Source organism: Ursus maritimus, unplaced genomic scaffold (assembly GCF_017311325.1).
Source record: "Ursus maritimus isolate PB19 unplaced genomic scaffold, ASM1731132v1 scaffold_6, whole genome shotgun sequence".
Lineage (NCBI taxonomy): Eukaryota > Metazoa > Chordata > Mammalia > Carnivora > Ursidae > Ursus > Ursus maritimus.
Window position 1 is genome coordinate 73860129 of NW_024426774.1, and position 5784 is coordinate 73865912.

At 54.3% G+C, this 5784-nt stretch overlaps 1 long non-coding RNA gene across 2 annotated transcripts; it reads right to left on the minus strand.

Moving 5' to 3' along the window:
• Positions 1 to 1695: 1695 nt before the first annotated feature.
• LOC103671199 lies at positions 1696 to 4720 on the minus strand. Of its 2 annotated transcripts, none has more exons than XR_570760.2 (4): positions 4498 to 4720; positions 2725 to 3250; positions 2225 to 2303; positions 1696 to 2031 (listed from the first exon to the last, which is right to left on the minus strand). It is a non-coding gene; the product is annotated as an uncharacterized LOC103671199 (long non-coding RNA). The 2 variants fall into 2 exon arrangements; XR_570761.2 differs by having other exon boundaries at positions 2178 to 2303.
• Positions 4721 to 5784: the final 1064 nt, after the last annotated feature.

Consider the following 5784-nt stretch of genomic DNA (forward strand, 5'->3'; position numbering starts at 1 on the left):
GCCTGCTCGGATAATGTGCCTGACCCAGGAAAACCCTCGCCTGCCCTCCGTGCCCCAGGCTCCCCAGACGCCAGGTCCAGAGGGGCCTTCCACAGGATCAAACTCAGTGAAAGAACAGGGGTCTGTGTCCCTGCCTGGAGAAAAAGCAAGCCTATGCACCCCCCGCTCCCTGAGGACAGCTTAGGCTAAAGCTCTGCTCTCGGATGGGCTCTGTGTTCAACTCTCAGCATGAGCCCTCGTAGTTTCCTGATGCGGGCACCCCAAAATTAGTTTGGGGCGAGGGCCGGGGAGGCAGGGTGCACATCTCCAAACACCCAGAATGACAGCTCTGCCCCATTTCACAACAGCAGAGGGGCAGACTAGCCAGAGCCAGCCAGCAGGCATTTCTGCTTGGCCCACAGCACGTTTTAGATTGAGGTTTGTTGCCAACACATAACATTCGCACAGGTCACATAAAAGTCCAGATCTGAACACGGGAGGACTGGCTTCCCTGGGCGGCGTGGCCCTGTTGCAACACCTCCCTGCTCACAACGGGGTTGCCACTGTGGATAGAGCACGCACCGTCCAGGAGCTGCGGTGACCACCACTTCCCCCTGCTTCCCAAGCCCGGGGCCCAGGGCCCTTGACCATCATTCCCGGGGCCTGCCTCTCCTCCCCTCACTTTACCTCCTGGCTCCCCGCGCACACTGGAATTTGTGAATCCTCATTGTAGGACCCAAGAACAATGTTGCTGGTGGGATAACACGGCTCCGTGAGGTGTGTGTCCACAGGACAGCCCATCCCTGGCCCGCAGCAGCCAGGGTGGAAGGTGCCAGCCCGTCTGGGAGAGAAAAGAGAGCCAGGGCCGAAAAGACAGTTTTGTTGTACAGCTTTCAATCGAGCAGGAGGGAGCCCAGCTGTGCTGGAAGGGAAGGCGACCCTCAAGCAAGGGGGGCTTGGGCCCGTGTTTTCCTTTATAGATTCTAAAGCAAGCCTCTTTTCCCTAGTACAGAATCATCCCCTCGGTGCTTCTGCCCCCACCCCAGACTCAAAGCTCCCCCCACCCGTTCGCTGTGCCACAGGAGAGCGAAGGTGTGGTTGGGACTGAGGCCTGCACCCGCCCCAGAGATTTCCAACTCACCCCCCAGGGAAGGCCACCAGCCTAGGAAGGACTTCCGCTGCAAGGAGTTTTTAGCCCCAGGGTGACGGGAGGGAGGGAGGAAGCTCTGGGGGTGGGGGCTAAGGGCACATGCCCTCTGGGGGCACGGAAGGGAGAACAGGAGGCTTCTCAGGGGGCGAAGGAGATGGACGGATCAGAAGAGCAAATCGGACTGTTCAACTGCCCCCCACCCCCACCCGGACCCCCAACTCTGCCCCGTTTGAATTCCCTCCCTGGAAACCAGAGCACAGCACTGACGTCCTTCTGCCTCTCGCCTTCTTCCTACAAGCACACACCCAGCCACAAGGAAAAACAGACTCCTGAGTCAAATTCACTCAGGTCACGGGGATGAAAAGGGGTGACCGTGGATGTCACCTAGCCAGAGAAACCGCGAGTCGGGCCTGACCGTCGTCCCACCTGGCAGCCAGGTTATGGACACCAGACAGAATCACCATCGCCGCAAACCCAGGGCCATAGAAAGCAGGCTTTCAGGCAGAGGACAATTGTCTATTTCTCGGTATGTATACAAACGTCGACTGGCTTATCACTCATCAGGCACCAAAGGTTTAATGAAATCTTACTGGCAGAAAACTCAAGGTTGAGAAACTTCGAGCCGTGTTCTCAATATTTTCCCACAAATCAGGACACGGCCGCGAAGATTTGGTCCGAGCTGTGAGCAGACATCTCATTTGAGCTCTTGAGCGCCAAGTTCCCTCTGGCCTGCAGCTCGGGCCCCACCGCCCTAGTAATGCCGTCAGCACTGCGGACCTGCCACCGAGGGCCACGGGCAGCCGGGAGCTTTTCCAGCAGCGGGCAGGGTCTGCCTGGAGCCTTCTGGACTCTCCGGCCCAGCACAGGTTGGGTCACTGACAGGCCCGAGTCAGAGGAACCATCTATGGGACGAGAATGAGGACCACAGAGTCGGCCAGGCCTTTCCCCAGCTCAAGTGGGTGTCCCTTTGTCCTTCTGGCAGACCCCACCCGCTCAGCCGGACTCCTGCCCCCCGGGTGTCGGTGTACCACACCCCTCCCCCACCCACTTCTTGGTGCCTTTTCCCAGAAATCAGCTTGTGCGGCAGGAAATGACCTCTCAGGCTCCCTTTCTCACAGCATCCCCAACCAAGCCCACAGAGCAGCCTTTTCACTCCGAAGCTTTACTGCCGATCCTAAAGGAAAACAGAGTGGGAATGATAAAACTGACAGCCTCGCGCAGCCCCCCTTCCTCGGCAGCTTTATAGTCACGGGCCTCGCCAGGCAGTGCTAGCGCGTCTTTTGCCATGAAGCCAATCATCCTCCCTTTTAACCTTCGCCCTCCTCCCCACCCTCCTCCACCCTCCTCCTCCAGGCCCTTCAGCTGCCAACAACCTACTTTCCCAGCTTTGATTAATCTCCACCAGCGGGAATCCAGTTAGAACCAGCCCCACCCCCAGTACCTTCTTTAAAAGTATCTCAAACTCCCCCAGGCCCGGACAGACAGAGGCGCAAAGAACACCTCCATATGCCAGAGCCAGAGCCAGGGCCCACGCCAGACACGCCACACACTCTCGCACGCGGGACAGACCCACGGACACGTGCGGGAAGACGCACCAAAAGCCCGCCCTGCACTGAGAGCAGTTTGGAGTTTCTTTTGAGGAAAAACACTCTGCTCCAAGGAAGGCTCCTGACAGGCCGGTTTTTTCAGAGTGGCTGGATAAATTGCTTTTCTGCAAAAATAAACACAAGTGAACTGCATTAGCGGGGCGAGTGACACATGCGTTACAGATGCGAGGCCTGTCAGAACATTGAGGGAACAGCTTTTATTGGGGAAGGGCTGAGAGACTCATAAATAACCAGTTGGCAATCTCGCATAAACATTTGTGCGTTCTCCTAAACACCGCCTACCACAAGCGCTGGCCTGGCTGCCAGTGCGGCCTGGAAGAGCCCTCTCCCCCCTTCCTCAGAGCACAAGGCAGCGAGGTGGGGGCCGGTCACAGGCGCCTCTTCTCCCATGGTCCCAGCTCCTTGGGCTCACGTTCATGTGCTGTGGGGTAGCCGGAGAGATCCAAGCCCCATCTGCCAGAGAATGAGAATCCAGGGCCAGCCCCAGTGGGACAACTGGTCCACCGTCCTCCCTCTACATAGACCAGAAGAAGAAGAGAGAATAAAGGGACATAATTGTGCTGGGGGCTGAGTTATTAACTAAAGCCAAGTGAGGAATTTAAGAAATATAGAAATGCCCCCTGGATACAACTCCCATGGTGCCCATCAGAATCATCAGGAAAGTGGGATGAGGGCAGCGCCACCCCCACTCCAAGCACATAGGCCACAGAGGGTCATACCAGCCTCATCCGTCCATCCACATTGGGGAGTCTGGGCTTCCTACCACTGGCTCTCGGGGATGCCCTTGCCTTGGGCCCTGGGGTTCTCTCCTCTGAGCTGAACACCTCGGAGCCACATCTAGCTAATCCCAGAAAGAAGGGTAGAGCAGGCCATGGGAGCTGACTGACGTCTGTCCTCCCTACTTCTCTTATGGTACCTGCCAACCCAACAAGCGCCTGGCACCCTCATCCCCCACACCTCTCCCAAGCCAAATCCACTTTCTAGAAAGGATCTGAAGCACTAACTTGTCCTGAGGTATGAGTAACACTCTCTGTGCTCCCTTCTTATCCCTCTCCCTCTCCTCTCTGCCACAGATGCTTAAGGCAGAGGGATGGAGTCTGAAGTGGTAGGATTTAAAGCAAATGGCTAACACTGATAATCTTTGCTGAACTTTTGAATCAGACAAGAAGGGGATAGAGTTGGGATCTTTTCAGGGAAGTGAGTGTGGAGAGAAAGGAGACAAGTGCACTGGCCCCAAGATGGCACTACAATGGTTAGCTTCAAAACCAGCTCCACCACCCACATCTCAGTAACTTTCTATTGATCCTTCACTTCCCACCATATAAAAGGCCCAAATCCTTAGACTGAGTGACCTTCTCCTTTATCCATCCTATTTCTTGACCTGGTTCCACCCAGTCTTCAACTTGACTTCCCTCACTGCCCCTCATGCTCCTTGTGGTCCAGCCAGAGGAGTTCATTCCTCCCCTCCTCAACCCTGTGTTAGAATTTTATGCTTTCTTTTACTTCAATCTCTCTTCCCAGAAGGCCTTTCCTTCCAGTCCGGCAAGTCCGGCTCCGACCCACCACCTTTCCAGACTCAACTCAAACACCTCTTCACGTCTCCCTCCTATGACCTCTGGGAGAATTTTTTCAGTTCCTTGCTGCTGACTTTCCTTCTTCTTCTAAGTTATTGGTCTATCTGGCCCATCCCCCTAGAGATGTTCAACCCTCAGATCTATGTCATATTAATCCTTCAGGTTCCCCACCCCCCCAGACGCTCACCGATGCCTGGGACATGGTAGGTATGTTGAATCCGGGAAGGAAGGTGGGCATGGCGTCTGGATTTGTGGTCCTGATGGTGGTGAGGGTATGGTGGTGGGGCTGTGAGCAGGGAGAGGGTGGTAGTGACGGAAAGCAGCCAACAAATCTGCCCCTGGACAGCCTCCCTTTTGGCTTTCATTCTGAAGCCCAGAGCAGAACTGCTGTTGCTTTGGAAGAGAAATTAAGATTCCAGGCAGGTACAGATGGCCAAGTACCATCGCTCTATTGAATCGAGCTCAGCAGTCCAGCCTCTTTCTTCCCATCAACAAATGGAATGCTTTATGAAAAAATACAAAGCACAGCCCTAGATAGAAATATCGAAGGCTCCTTGGCCAGGACATCCCTCAAGAGGGAACACAATGTAGCCATAATTTATTGCATTCGATATTTTCGCTTCCAATCTTATTTTTACAGACATTATTTCATAGGCTGCAGGTCAAACACAGATGGAAAAGATTGCGGCTTTGTAATAAGAGAAGGTCTATGGTAGGCCAGCCCGCTCTGTGTTTGTGTGTGAGTAAACGCGCATTATCACGTCCTTAGGTGGGGCAGGGAGATGCTTTCATTATGTGTTTGGACTTTGATCCAACAATTATGCCTTCATCCCTCCCCTAGGCCAGGGCCTCTGGATACTCCCAAAGGGAGGAAGTAACAAACACCATAGTGAGGCAATGGGGAGGAGAGATGGGCCGGCCTTTGAAATGCATTCTTGGCTCTGGCAGGACCTGCCAGCCGTGGGTCTTTAAAGGTCCTTGACCCAGGGAAAGGGTCTACACCCCAAAGGACGGAGCTGAAAGGAAGTGGAAACTATGATGTTATGCGTATGGCTCTGTGTTATATGATTTGCACCATTTTTCGTGGGGGAGGTCAGAAAACTGAGCTCAGACTGCCTGTAATGCCCTTGAGGTAGTCTCACCAAAGAACATTTTTCTTAAAAGACTTATTTATTTATTTATTTGAGAGAGAAAGTACGTGCGTGCACCTGCATGAAGGGGGGAGGGCAGAGCGAGAGAAACAGACTCCACGCCCAGTGTGGAGCCCAACACGGGTCTGGATCTCAAGACCCCGACATCATGACCTGAGCCGAAACCAGGAGTCGGACGCTTAACAGACTGAGCCACTCAGGCGCCCCCCTCACCAACGAACATTCTTAGAAACATCATCTGGCTTACGATGTTCGTAGTCTGGGTGTACTAAGGTTTCTTCGATCAACCTCATTTACGTTGGGGAGAGAAAGAGCATGCACGG